The sequence below is a fragment of the Muntiacus reevesi genome, chromosome 2, assembly GCF_963930625.1.
Source record: "Muntiacus reevesi chromosome 2, mMunRee1.1, whole genome shotgun sequence".
NCBI lineage: Eukaryota > Metazoa > Chordata > Mammalia > Artiodactyla > Cervidae > Muntiacus > Muntiacus reevesi.
This window is the reverse complement of record NC_089250.1, coordinates 89,871,155-89,886,440: the sequence shown is the minus strand read 5'-3', so window position 1 is coordinate 89,886,440 and position 15,286 is coordinate 89,871,155.

Sequence of the window (15,286 nt, the reverse complement as noted above, 5' to 3'; positions counted from 1 at the left end):
CTAAAACCATTATTTATTACATACAGTATGTGTCCCGAGTTATTTAGAACTCAGAATTATTTTTATATTCAATATCTGAAAATTTATATTCAATATCTGAAAATTAATTTTTTTCTCATAAAACATTGTATTTGCCCTGAGAATCACATATTAAGAACTATCTTCTTACTCTCTGACCCTACTATGACAATCATTACCTTGCAGTGGGCACAGAGTTCCAGTAAGAGGATCTTGAGATAAAGAGAAATGAGTGAATAAAAAATTGACTGTTTTGATTACTTATGTTGAAATACTACCCAGTTACATATATCCAAAATATGGGCAAGTATAAAAGCTGGTCATAATTTCTTTATTTAGCATTGTTTCACTAAAAGATTTTTTTAACATTCATTTTTATTTGCTGATTTGTTTGGCTATGCTGGGTCTTAGTTGTGACATGCAGGATTTTCGATATTTTAGTTGCAGCACATGAACTCTTCGTTGTGGCATAGGGGATCTAGTTCCTTTACCAGGGATCGAACCCAGGACCCCTTCATTGGGGTCTTAGCCATTGGACTTGGACTTGACTACCAGGGAAGTCCCTCACTAAAAGTTTCAGAATCAATGCTCAGCCCTTAACCTATGAATAGTGTAAATACTTAAAATCTCCCTTTGTTTCTTTTGTACTTTAAAACCATTGTTGTCTATTTTTAGCAAGTTTATTAGTTCTGTGTTTTCTTTGCTCTGACTGTGACATCTGCCTTCCACATTAAGCTCCTCAGGAGCACAGACTGTATTTTCCCAGGAACTACACTCATTTCCTGATAGATTAGATCTGACAGCTCTCCCATCTCCTCCTGTAGCTCCTGCAAGATATGCGCTCACTTTTCTCACTATCCCCAAGTATAGCCCTATACCCTAGCCAAAATAGTCTACTTGTAGCTCATTTATTCACAAATATCTATTGGGTCTCAACCATATGACCTCGTTGGAGGGCAGAAAAGTAGTAGTGTAATAATACATCACATTTGTTGAGCACTCCGTATTGCCCACTTTTCTTGATGCTTTGTATGTGTTATTTCACTAAGTTGTCCCAACTCTCTGTGGACTTCCCAGGTGGCTCAGTGGTAAAGAATCCTCCAACCAATGCAGGAGACAAAGGTTTGATCCCTAGGTAAGGAAGATCTCCTGGAGAAGGAAATGGCAGCCCACTCCAGTATTCTTGCCTGGGAAATTCCATGGACAGAGGAGACTGGTGGACTGCAGTCCATGGGGTCTCAAGAGTTGGACGTGACTTAGAAACTGAGCATGCACACACACTGTTATTATCTCCATTTTACAGCTGAGGAATATGAGTCTCTGAGAAGTTAGGCATCTTGCCAGAGTTTCCCTGGCTGGAGCCATGATTACAAGCCCATTCTGTTCAGCTCCAAAGCCCACACTCCTAACCTCCATACCACTCCAGACCCCAGAAGTTTTGTCAAATTTCTACCAAAATTCGAGGGATTCTTTCACAGAACTAAGTCAAACACACCTGATGTTACAAAGTAACTTAAGTGTCTAGTGACTTCCCTGACAAAAGTAATGCTTTTGGTGAGTGAATTGGACCATGATATTGTTTTGATTAGTCTTCAGCTCTCTCCACATAGAAGCTGCCCTGCCTGGGGGCTATAAGCTTCTTGTCCTTGGTGGTGTGTCCTTGCAGCGGCATTGGGTAAATAAAGCTGTCAGAATTTGAAATCACTTCTGCACAACATTCCATAGCTTCTTCTGATCTTATTCCTACCAAGTAACCAACTTACTATTCCATATAGACACTGAACAGTTTACAAACCTTAGGGATTTGTTCCCTGTCTTAATATGGGAGGCTATTGGATTTACAGTGACCACAAGTACATTCTAACACCCCATTGATTCCCTGCCTAAGAGAATATCAACTGGAGAGAATAACACTGTCATGGAGCCATGACTCTGACTGTGGTCAGGAAGAAGAAGCAGGGAGCTCCCCAGAGGGAAGGCAACGCCCAGTACAATTGTGGTCAGATTGAGAGCAAAGATGGAGCCAAAGCTTAGCAGACTAGAAAGGTCAAGCCTTTGGAAGAAAATAGCATCCAGGGATGAAACGGGCAAAACCATGGACTTCTCCAGGTAAGAATACTGGAGTGGGCAGCCATTTCCTTGTCCAGGGGATCTTCCCAACCCAGGGATGGAACCCAGGTCTCCTGCATTGCTTCCTGCATGGGCTACCCTTGTGACTCAGCTGGTAAAGAATCTGCCCACAATGCGGGAACTAAGATCCCACATGCCACAGGGCAACTGAGCCTTTGCCCCATAGTTACTGAAGCCCATGTGTGCGAGAGCTAGTGCACTGCTGAGAGAGAAGTCAACACAATGTGAGGCCCATGCACTACAACGAGAGAGTAGCCTCCACATGCTGCAACCAGAGACGGTCTCTGCTCAGCAGTTAAAACCCAGTGCAGCCAAAAATAAATGCAAATAAAAATTTAAAACTAAAATAATAATAATAAATCAATAAAAATAAAGTATCCAAATAAACAGCAATATTACCTCAGTCTCTTGAATAGGCACATGGGTTAGCCCAATTTTATCTTTCTGAACTCCTTTCTGAAAGGAAAATGCAGAGTAATAATATCGTTAGACTAGAGGGATGTTTTATAGAACCCAAGGACGGGAATATAGCTGGGTCTCAGGAACGTGCCAGGCTGTGGGACACTCAGAGGCACCCCCTCTCTTTGCTGTGTCTGTATTTCTGCTTTATTCTTCACTCTCTGTTTCTGGGCTTTTTCCAGGACAGCTCCTTAACTTGGGTGTTCGAGGCCCATCTAGACTCTTTCTCTGGATTTCAGTTTTAGGACAAAAAGATTCTGATCAGCCTAGTCTAGTCTGGCACCACCCTTGCCGAAGTTTGGGTCAGGTTGTAGTAGCATGGCTGTGAGAACCTACCATGGGAGTTGGGGGCCCCTCCCTCAGTTTTACCATCTCTTAGGCCAGTCTGTGTTGCTGTAAGGATCAGATCAGAGAATATATATGAAAAGGTCCCTTGAAAATGAAAAGCACTACAGTTTTCATGGCTGAAATGTGTAACTGTAAGGAGGTATTGCTTTTGTGGTAAATTAGTTTCCACACATTATAAAGATAACCTGGGTATATAGAGTCTTGTAAACTGGAGTTAATTTGCTTCACCGAGGTTTTATTCTAAACACTTTGCTTGCAAAGGATGCCATGAGAGAGGGGAAGACTTTCCAAGAATGGGTCTTCTGATCTATAGAGTAGATGTTCAGGGCTGGGGGGCAGGGGGAGAGACAGTCAATATTTGGCATCCGAAAAGGTAACACAGGAAACTGCTAAGCACCAGCCAAGGATGTTTGAAGGGGAAAGTGGGTGGGTTTTAAGTTTCCTCTATAGAGTTTATCTTCCGGAAAAGAAGCCAATTGTACACCCTGGAGAGGATGCTTTGTGTTGCTAGAGATAATTGCTCCTCATTAACTTCGCCATAAAGAAGCTTTGGTGTGCAGGGCATAGAGGTGGATGTGACTGCTTTCTTCTCCTTAAATGCTAATTATTGTAGACCAGATGGTTCTTGAGCTGCAGATTTTTATTAAATTTCCTGACTTCTCTTACACTATCAGAAACAAACAAAAGGTAACTTAAAAGTTACCTTTTAAAGTAAAATATATGGTAAGTTTTCATTAAGGATATATTTCAGGGATTGCTATGCTTGAGATCATAGCATCTATTTTTATCTGATACAGTCTTAAATTCCATTCTACTTTATACTTAAGATTCAAAGGGCAAGGCAGATTGACTTTTACCTGTAACTTTCTGTGTTACCCAGAGTAAATTATGTAACTGATTTGTGCTTTTTGAGGAGAAGTAATATCATCTGTCTTGTCTTGAGTGTTTCTGGGACTTTAAGCATAAAAGTCATGCTGGAGCATAAAGTAACTCACAGCAGAGTGTTTTTTCTCTGCCTTGAAGACAGTGTATCATGGAGTTTTAATTATTAATGTGCTGTTCAGATGTGTCCAAATGCTTCCCTTTTAAAACAAAAAGGGCCATGAAAAATGGAGTAACTGGGATGACACTAGAAATTAAATATAGGGCCACTTTTCTGAGACCAGTAAGTAGTTTAGTATTTTTTTAAGAGGGATAATTATCTTTTTTAAATGTATTTTTTTATTTTTGGCTGAGCTGGGTCTTCATTGCCGCACTCAGACTTTTGGCAACCTGGGGCTACTCCCCAGTTGTGTTGAACCGGCTCTCATGGCTTCGGCCTCTCCTGTTGCAGAGCACAGGTTCTCAGCGCCCAGGCTCAGCAGTTGTGCCTCACTGGCTTAGTTACACCGAGGCATGTGCTATCTCTCCAGACCAGGAATCAAACCCAGTGTCCTCTGCATTGGCAGGCAGACTTTTACCCACTCGACCACCAGGGGTAAGTAGTTTAGAACAGAGAAGATGGTTGAGAAGGAAAGAACCAAGTAGGAATAATCAGGTTAAACACTAAGAAGATGAGTAAATAAAGAATTTTAAGAAAAGACGCACATGAACAGGAGAGTGTATGTGCACACACACCCAAAGGAAAAACTCAGTAACCCATTTGAACTTCAGAATTAAACAGAGAAAAGTTCCTTGTATATCTGTTGATATTTTCCACAGGAAAAAAATTATTTCCATCTAAGTTTTTCAGGGAAGGTTAAGGGAATGGATATTGTCAAACTGACAGCCAGTCAGTTGGTCTACAAAAAGGGAAAACTTAGTGAGAGCCAGAAAATAGCAGAGGAAACACACCTGGGAAACAATATAGACACAGACACCACTCTTGAGAAGCTTCTTGTCTCGAGGAGAGAGATATACAAACAAAAACAACAGGCAATGATAGAGATATAAAGAATAAGACAGAATACTTCAGGAGCTTGTTAGAGAGGCACCTAACCCGGAGGGGGCTTTCCTGGTGGCCCATATGGTAATGAATCTGCCTGTAATGTAGGAGACGGGGTTCGGTCCCTGGGTCGGGAAGATCCCCCTGGAGAAGGGAATGGCTACACACTCCAGTATTCTTGCCTGGAGAATCCCATGGACAGAGGAGCCTGGTGGGCTACAGTCCATGGGTCACAAAGAGTCAGACACAACTAAGCGACTAACACTGGACCTGGAGGGTGGGGGAGCCTGGGAAGGCAGAGAGCTGCATGTTTAATGGACCAAGTGAGAAAAGGGAGCATGGACGCCAGTATTCCTGACCTCCCCTAGACTGTCCATCAGTAACTGTGACACAGTTGTGACTTGTGACACAAGTCTTCACTGGCAACTGTGGTTAAAAAGAAAATGCTTTGAACTTGAAGTCAGACCAGTTTTAGATCCACCATTAAAAGCTGTAAGACCTTGAGTGTCCTCATCTCAGTTTCCTTGTCTGTAAAATGGAAATAATAAAATATTTCCATGATTCTAAGTGACTGCAAGATGCACTATCACTTTAATAAGAAATTGTCAAGGTAAGCGTGGACAGAGAAGTATGTGTCAATTGTAATATACTTATTGATTTCAGCAACATTAAAATATAAAACTATATTCATCATAAAATTAAGACAATGTGGTGATTTTCCATACTTGTTGTGAGGATTAAATGAAATTATATACAAGGATATAATTTCCAGACATCACTGGTGGTCCAGTGATGAAGAATCTGCATGCCAATGCAAAGGACACAGATCAGTCCCTGGTCCGGGAAGATTCCACATACCGCAGGGCAACTAAACTTGTGCTCCACCTCTACTGAGGCTATTTTCTGGAGCCCACAAGCTGCAACAAGAGAAGCCACCAAAATGAGAAGCCCGAGCACTACAACTAAAGAAAGCTCATGCAGAGCAACAAAGTCCAGTCTAGTTCTGTTGCTCAGTCATGTCCGACTCTTGGCAACCCCATGGACTGCAGCACGCCAGGCTTCCCTGTCCCTCACCAACTCCCGGAGCTTGATCAAACTCATGTCCATCAAGTCAGTGATACCATCCAATCATCTCCTCCTCTGTCGTCCCCTTCTCTTCCTGCCTTCAACCTTTCCCAGCATCAGGGTCTTTTCCAATAAGTCAACATCAGGTGGCCAAAGTATTATAGATTCAGCTTCAGCATCAGTCCTTCCAATGAATATTCAGGGCTGATTTCCTTTAGGATTGACTGGTTTGATCTCCTTACTGTCAAAGCGACCCTCAAGAGTCTTCTCCAACACCACAGTTCAAAAGCATCAATTCTTTGGTCCTCAGCCTTCTTTATGGTCCAACTCTCACATCCGTACATGACTAGAAAAACTATAAATTTGACTATACGGACCTTTGTGGGCAAAGTGATGTCTCTGCTTTTTGATATGCTATCTTGGTTTGTCATAGCTTTTCTTCCAAGCAGCAAACTTCTTTTAATTTCATGGCTGCAGTCACCATCCGCAGTGATTTTGGAGCCCAGAAAAATAAAGTCAGCCACTGTTTCTATTGTTTCCCCATCTATTTGCCATGAAGTGATGGGACTGGATGCCATGACCTTAATTTTTTGAATATTGAGATTTAAACCAGTTTTTCAACTCTCCTCTTTCACTTTCATCAAGAGGCTCTTCAGTTTTCCTTTACTTTCTGCCATAAGAGTGGTATCATCTGCATATCTGAGGTTATTGATGTTTCTCCCAGCAATCTTGATTCCAGCTTGTGCTTCATCCAGCCCAGTGTTTCTCATGATGTACTCTGCACATAAGTTAAATAAGCAGGGTGACGATATACAGCCTTGATGTACTCCATTTCCTATTTGGAACCAGTGTGTTGCTGCATGTCCAGTTCTAACTGTTGCTTCCTGAGCTGCATACAGGTTTCTCAAGAAGCAGGTCAGGTGGTCTGGTATTCTCATCTCTTTCAGAATTTTCCACAGTTTCTTGTGATCCACACAGTCAAAGGCTTTGGTATAGTCAATAAAGCAGAAATAGTAGTTTTTCTGGAACTCTCTTGCTTTGCAAAGATGGGTTCAATAAAGGACAGAAATGGTATGGACCTACAGAAGCAGAAGATGTTAAGAAGAGGTGGCAAGAATACACAGAAGAACTGTACAAAAAACACCTTCACGACCCAGATAATCAAAATGGTGTGATCACTCACCTAGAACCAGACATCCTGGAATGTGAAGTCAAGTGGGCCTTAGGAAGCATCACTACGAACAAAACTAGTAGAGGTGATGGAATTCTAGTTGAGCTATTTCAAATCCTGAAAGATGATGCTGTGAAAGTGCTTTTCTCAACATGGCAGTGGATTTGGAAAACTCAGCAGTTGCCACAGGACAGGAAAAGATCAGTTTTCATTCCAATCTCAAAGAAAGGCAATGTCAAAGAATGCTCAAACTACCGCACAATTGCACTCATCTCACACACTAGTAAAGTAGTGCTCAAAATTCTCCAAGCCAGGCTTCAGCAATATGTGAACTGTGAACTTCCAGATGTTCAAGCTGGCTTTAGAAAAGGCAGAGGAACCAGAGATCAAATTGCCAATATCCGCTGGATCATCGAAAAAGCAAGAGAGTTCCAGAAAAACATCTATTTCTGCTTTATTGACTATGTCAAAGGCATTGTGTGGATCACAGTAAACTGTGGAAAATTCTGAAAGAGATGGGAATACAAGATCATCTGATCTGTCTCTTGAGAAACCTGTATGCAGGTCAGGAAGCAACAGTTAGAACTGGACATGGAACAACAGACTGGTTCCAAACAGGAAAAGGAATACGTCAAGGCTGTATATTGTCACCCCGCTTATTTAACTTATATGAAGAGTACATCATGAGAAATGCTGGGCTGGAGGAAACACAAGCTGGAATCAAGATTGCTGGGAGAAATATCAATAACCTCAGATATGCAGATGACACCACACTTATGGCAGAAAGTGAAGAGGAACCAAAAAGCCTCTTGATGAAAGTGAAAGAGGAGAGTGAAAAAGTAGCTTAAAACTCAACATTCAGAAAACTAAGATCATGGCATCTGGTCCCATCACTTCATGGGAAACAGATGGAGAAACAGTGGAAACAGTGTCAGACTTTATTTTTTTCTGCTCCAAAATCACTACAGATGTTGACTGCAGCCATGAAATTAAAAGATGCTTACTCCTTGGGAGGAAAGCTATGACCAACCTAGATAGCATATTAAAAAGCAGAGACATTACTTTGTCAACAAAGTTACGTCTAGTCAAAACTATGGTTTTTCCAGTGGTCATGTATGGATGTGAGAGTTGGACAGTGAAGAAAGCTGAATGCTGAAGAGTTGATGCTTTTGAACTGTGGTGATGGAGAAGACTCTTGAGAGTTCCTTGGACAGCAAGGAGATCCAACCAGTCCATCCTAAAGGAGATCAGTCCTGGGTGTTCATTGGAGGGATTGATGCTGAAGCTGAAACTCCAATACTTCGGCCACCTCATGTGAAGAGTTGACTCATTGGGAAAGACCCTGATGCTGGGAAGGATTGGAGACAGGGGGGAAGGGGACGACAGAGGATGAGATGGCTGGATGGCATCACCGGCTTGATGGACATGGGTTTCGGTAGACTGCAGGAGTTGGTGATGGAGAGGGAGGTCTCGTGTGCTGTGATTCATGGGGTCGCAAAGAGTCAGACATGACTGAGCGACTGAACTGAACTGAACTCTGCATATATGTTAAATAAGCAGGGTGAGAATATACAGCCTTGACCTACTTCTTTCCCAATTTGAAAGCAGTCTGTTGTTCCATATCTGGTTCTAACTGTTGCTTCCTGACCTGCATACAGGTTTCACAGGAGGCAGGTCAGGTGGTCTGGTATTCCAACCTCTTGTAGAATTTTCCACAGTTTGCTGTGATCTACACAGTCAAAGGCTTTGGCATAGTCAATAAAACAGAAGTAGAGGATTTCTGGAACTCTCTTGCTTTTTTTATGATCCAGCAGATGTTAGCAATTTGATCTCTGGTTCCTCTGCCTTTTTAAATCCAGCTTGGACATCGGAAAGTTCTCGTTTCACATACTGCTGAAATCTTGGAGGATTTTTTAGCATTATCTTGCTAGCATGTGAGATGAGTACAATTGTGCAGTAGTTTGAACATTCTTTGGCATTGCCCTTCTTTGGGACTGGAATGAAAACCGACCTTTTCCGGTCCTGTGGCCACTGCTGAACTGTCCAAATTTGCTGGCATATTGAGTGCAGCACTTTAACAACTTTATCTTTTAGGATTTGAAGTAGTTCAGCTAGAATTCCATCACCTCCACTAGCTTTGTTTGCACTTATGTTTCCTAAGGCCAACTCTACTTCAAACTCCAGGACGTCTGGCTTTAGGTGAGTGATCATACCATTGTGGTTATCACAGTCATTAAGATCTTTTTTGTATAGTTCTTCTGTGTATTCTTGCCACCTCTTCTTAATATCTTCTGCTTCTGTTATGTCCATACCATTTCTGTCTTTTATTGTGCCCATCTTTGCATGAAATGTTCCCTTGGTATCTCTAATTTTCTTGAAGAGATCTCTAAACTTTCCCATTCTATTGTTTTCCTCTATTTCTTTGCATTGATCGCTAAGGAAGGCTTTCTTATCTCTCCTTGCTATTCTTTGGAACGCTGTATTCAGTTGGGTATATCTCTCCTTTTATTCTTTGCCTCTCACTTCTCTTCTTTTCTCAGCTATTTGTAAGGCTTCCTCAGACAATCATTTTGCCTTTTTGCATTTCTTTTCTTGGTGATGGTTTTGATCACTGTCTTCTGTACAATATTTCAAACCTCCGTCCATAGTTCTTCAGGCACTCTGTTTATCAGAACTAATCCCTTGAATCTATTTGTCACTTCCACTGTATAATTGTATGGGGTTTCATTTAGGTACCTGAATGGCCTAGTGGTTTTCCCTACTTTCTTCAATTTAAGTCTGAATTTTGCAATATTCAAATGCTCAAATAGTCAAATGTTCATGATCTGAGCCACAGTCAGCTCCAGGTCTTGTTTTTGCTGACTGTATAAAGCTTCTCCATCTTCTCCATTCATTATATCAAAGAATATAATCAATCTGATTTCAGTATTGACCATCTGGTGGTGTTCATGTATAGAGTCATCGCTTATGTTTATAGAAGCAGGTATTCACTATGACCAGTGTGTTCTCTTGGCAAAACTGTTAGACTTTGCCCTGCTTCATGTTGTACTCCAAGGTCAAATTTGCCTGTTACTCCAGGTATCTCTTCCTACTTTTGCATTCCAATCCCTTATGATGAGAAGGACATCTTTTTTTGATGTTAGTTCTACAAGATCTTATAGGTCTTCATAGAACCATTCAACTTCAGCATCTTCAGCAATAGTGGTTGGGTCGTGTGTGTGTGTGTGTGTGCTAATTCGCTTCGGTCATATCCGACTCTTTGCGACCTCATGGATTATAACCTGCCAGGGTCCCCTGTCCATGGGATTCTCCAGGCAGGAATATTGGAGTGCCCTGCCCTCCTCCAGGGGATCTTTCTGACCCAGAGATCAAACCCACATCTCTTACGTCTTCTGCATTGGCAGGCAGGTTCTTTACCACTAGCACCACCTGGGAAGCCCAGTGGTTGGGACCTAGACTTGGATTACTGTGATACTGAATGGTTTGCCTTGGAAGCAACCCGAGATCATTCTGTCATTTTTTAGATTGCACCCAAGTACAGCATTTCAGACCCTTTTGTTGACTGTGAGGGCTACTCCATCTGTTCTAAGGAATTTTTGTCCACAGTAGTAGATATAATGGTCATCTGAATTAAATTTTCCCATTCCAGTCCATTTTAGCTCACTGATTCCTAAAATGTAGATATTCACATCTCCTGTTTGACCACTTCCAATTCACCTTGATTCATGGACCTAACATTCCAGGTTCCTACGCAATATTATTCTTTACAGCATTGGAGTTTAGTTTGACCACCAGATGCATCCACAACTGAGGGTTACTTCTGCTTTGGCTCAGACTCTTCACTCCTTCTGGAGCTTCTTCTCTGCTCTTCTTCAGTAGCATATTGAGCACCTACTGACCTGGGGAGTTCAACTTTCAGTGTCCTATCTTTTTGCCTTTTCATACTGTTCACGGGGTTCTCAAGGCAAGAATACTGAAGCAGTTTGCCATTCTCTCCTCCAGTGGACCACATTTTGTCAGAACTCTCCACCATGACCTGCACGGCATGATTCATAGTTTCATTCACTTAGGCAAAGCTGTGATCCACCCAGCGCAGCCAAAAATAAATAAATAAACAAAAATTTTAAATTTTAATTATATAATTTCACATTGTACTGTGAACTAAATATGTACATTACTGAAAATTCATATATTGAAATCCTAACTATCATCATAATATATTTGGAAGAGGGGCCTTTCGGAGGCAATTAGGTCATGAGGGTAGCTCCCTTGTGAGTGGAATTAGTGCCTTTGTAAGAAGAGATATGAGAACTTTCTCTGCTCTCCCCTTCTCCATGTAAGGATCCATAAAGAAGGCAGCTGTCTGGCATCGAGGGGGGGTATCTTCACCAGACATCAGATCTGCCAGTGCTTTGATCATTGACTTCTCAGCCTCTGGAACTGTGAGCAGTAAATTCAGTTGTTTAAACCACTCAGTCTATGACTTTTTTTATAGTAGACTTAACAGTCGAGGACATACTGTCAAGTGCTACAGTGGAAATATTATTATTTTCCTCACCATCTAAATGAGGCCCAGATTTTGACTTGAAATGGATATGCCATTCAATCTTGGGATCAAATGTCTTCATGAGAGTAATTTTTATTAAGGAAGATATATCATTCTTTTTTAAAATTTTTATTTATTTATTGGGGCTTCCCAGGTGATGCTAGTCATAAAGAATCCATTTGCCAGTGCAGGAAACACAGGTTCAACCCCTGGGTCAGGAAGGTCTCTGGAGGAGGAAATGGCAACCCACTCCAGTATTCTTCCTGAAAGAAATCCTACAGGGTAGCAAAGAGCTGGACATGACTGAGCACCACTCACTTGATTATTTGGGCTACACTATTGAGTCTTCGGTGGTAAGCATGGGCATTCTCTAGTGAGTGGGAGCTACTCAGGCTTCTCACTGCGGTGGCTTTTCGTGTTGCAAAGCACAAACTCTAGGCAAGTGGGCTTCAGTAGTTGCGCTTGCTGGCTCAGTAGGTGTGGCACATGTGCTTTGCTGCCCTGAGGCATGTGGGATCTTCCTGGACCAGGGACTGAACGCATGGCCCCTGCATTGGCAGGCAGATTCTTAACCACTGAACCACCGGGTAAGCTCTATCATTCTTCTTCTTGTTGTTGTTTAGTGACTAAGTTGTGTCTGACTCTGGGATTCCAGTCTTAACAACTATCAATAACATACAGAGACTTTTAGAACCAATGAATTCTATCCTTAAATTTTACATAGAAAAAAACTGAGGATCAGAGAAGTGAGATTATTTTTCTATATATGTATGGTACGTGACTCGAGACAGAAAGAGGACTTTTATAGTGATGCTGACAACTATTAGTGACTATGGTTATGTGCAGTAAGCTATTGGAACCATCGTGTAACCCCAGCTCCTACATAGCAGCTGAAGGATGCCAATCCCCACAGTGAGCAATGCCTCAGCAACAGCTGTACAAGGTTAAGCTGATTTAGATCATGGGATTGAGGGAATGGAAGGGGGCAGGTGGGAAGGGGGCAGGTGGGAAGGGGGCAGGTGGAGAATTCTTCACTTCCTTCCCATGGAAAACAAAATCATGCTCAGTTTGAGTGACAGAGTTACTGGAATTTAGTCCTGATCAGGCATATTTCCATTCCCCTTCAAGAGCTCCCAGTGCTCAGCCTGCCCCCCCCCAAGCAGTTTGCCTTGGTCTGAAAATGACAAAGCAGAGCGTGTCTTTCAGACATATGCACTGGCTGGGGATGGAGGGGGGCGGTTGGCAGGCAGGCCTGTTCACAGTAGAACCATAAGAGATTATTATTTCCTTTGTAGTCACCAGGTTGCTGAGATGGGCTGGGGTGAGTGACGATACTGTTAGCATCACAACAAATGCATCTTTGAATGATTCAATCACATAAGCTACCTACACCTAAACGCCCCACCCGAATCCCCCCACCCCACCCCACAGCAGTAGTAACACTATAACAACTTTCTTGAAGGCTTATCAAAGTATTGCAGGCAAGATGCAGCACATGGTGACTTTTTTATAGAAGGCAGATTAAAACAGGGGGGTCACCGTGCCCCATCTGGGGAGACTGACGCCTGGTTGAATCCTCCTAAGCTCCCTGCAGCTGAGAATTCCACTCAGGCCTTTTAACTCTGTGTTGCTCTGTGCGCTCCTCGCTGCGGGCCAGCTCTTCAACCTTAAGACAAACTGGAAGCTGGCTGTTCAACAGTGGCCAAAGCTGAACTGAAGAGTCACGGGATTTTAGAGCAGGCAGTAAGATATGCAATCTGTATTTAGGACAATTTCGTTTAGTTCTCTCTTACCATTCTCCTTGACAGATGCAGGCTCAGAGACTAGGAAAGCATAAGTAGACTGCTCAGGGTGGCAGCCACTGGTCAGGGAAGGAGATTCTCACCTGGGATCCTGACTCGGAGAGTTCCGTCAGGAGAACGTCAGCACGCCTCTCCCACGGGGGTCTACCTGCGCCGCCCCCAACCCCTTATCCCAGGCACCGGTCTCCCCAGGTGGCGGCGTTCTCCCGCGGCCGCCCCGCCCCCGTGGGCGCGCTCCCCGCCCGGTGACTGGCAGATACCGAGGCTCCCCGCCCGGCGCTGCGGCGCCTCTCCTGCCTTTGTTTGGAGCGCGGGAGAACCCGAGAACAGGGGGAGGCGTGACTTCAATATTCTCGTCGTTTTTAAACAAGCGATTTCCTAATTTGTGTCTGTTTCAGGCCAGCGTGAAGCGTCGGTAGGCAGAGCCGGCTGCGCCGCGAACACTTGCTCCTGCCAGCCCCTAGTCCCCGCGTTCCCCGGGGCCTCCCCGCCCATCCTTCCCGGCGGCGGAGAGACAACAGCTACGCAGACGAGCAGCCTGGCCGCGGGTGGGAGGCTCTCCTCGCGGCTGGCTGGCACAATGTGGAGATTTTTTCATTCATAAAACTAGCAGCTATGCTCGCTGCCTTCCCGCCTGCCCCTCGCCGCCCCCTCGGCGGCAGGGTAGGCCCGGGTCCGGGGAATGGGTTCCGAGGGCCAGCGAGCATAGGTGGCTCGTCTTCGCGTTTCGCCAGGAAGTCCCATTTCATAAATTTAGTGCGGGGTCCTCTCTCTATTAGACAACTAACATCGATCGCGCAGGAGCCCTCTCGATTGAAGAGACAAGACGGCTTGTGATTCGATCCATAAATAAAACCTCACCCTTTGACTCCAGGTTGTCCGACATCTTGCTGCTGCATTTTTCGGTCTGTCAGATTTAGGAAGCGACTGTCAGCCGTGCTATCGCTGCATTTGTAAACAACTGGCTTTCTAGGACCCTGTTTTTACCCTTTTATGGTGGCGGGTGGGAGTAAGGGGGAATGGGCAGGGGAGATGATGGCAGGAACGGGACGGGACGGGTCGTCGTACTAATTCAAGATGCAATTTCCATCCGAATAATAGATTGTTATTAACAATGATCCTCTCTGCGAACCCTTAAAATTGTCCCTTGCCTCCCCTAGCAGCAAGAGGCGAGCCCTCATTCGCCGAGCAGACTCCGCCTCCCTCCTCCTCCCCTTCTCCCCATCACTACTCTCGGCTCTGGAAATTACAACTCCTGTGCGCGCGGCGTCGGGAGGAGGCTGCGCGGGGAGGGAGACGAGAGGGGATTCCCGAGCCAGCCGGGCGCTCGCCCTCCGCCCGCTGGTTGCAGCGTCGCGCGGCCAAGGTCAGAGGCGCCGCAGGAGCAGAGGCTGCGAACCGAAGCGGCGGGTCAATCCTGCCCTCGGGGAGAGAGAGCCCCAGGGCGCGCTCGGCGGGCTACAGCAGCGGCCGGAGAGGGAGGTGAGAGAAGGTCTCCAGGTCGGCTCGGCCGCCGGAGGTAGTCGCTGGCGCGGAGACCCGGCAGGTGGAGGCCGCTGGGACCAGAGAAGCTCGAGAGGCACCTTTGGTTCCCGGGCGCTGTCCGTCGCCTCGTGGTGCTGAACCCAGCCCCAAGGCCAAGCTGCCTGCTCGCCCGCCTTCTCACAGATCTCCCGGACTAGGGGCGGGGCGAGGGCAAAGGGGGTCCCTGGACAGCTGCCCACTGGAACCTGGAACCGAGGGGCTGAAACAGGAGAGCTAGCGATCCGCAACCCAGCAGCTGGTCCTGATGTGGAGAGGAGACGCCCGCTGCTGCCGGCGGC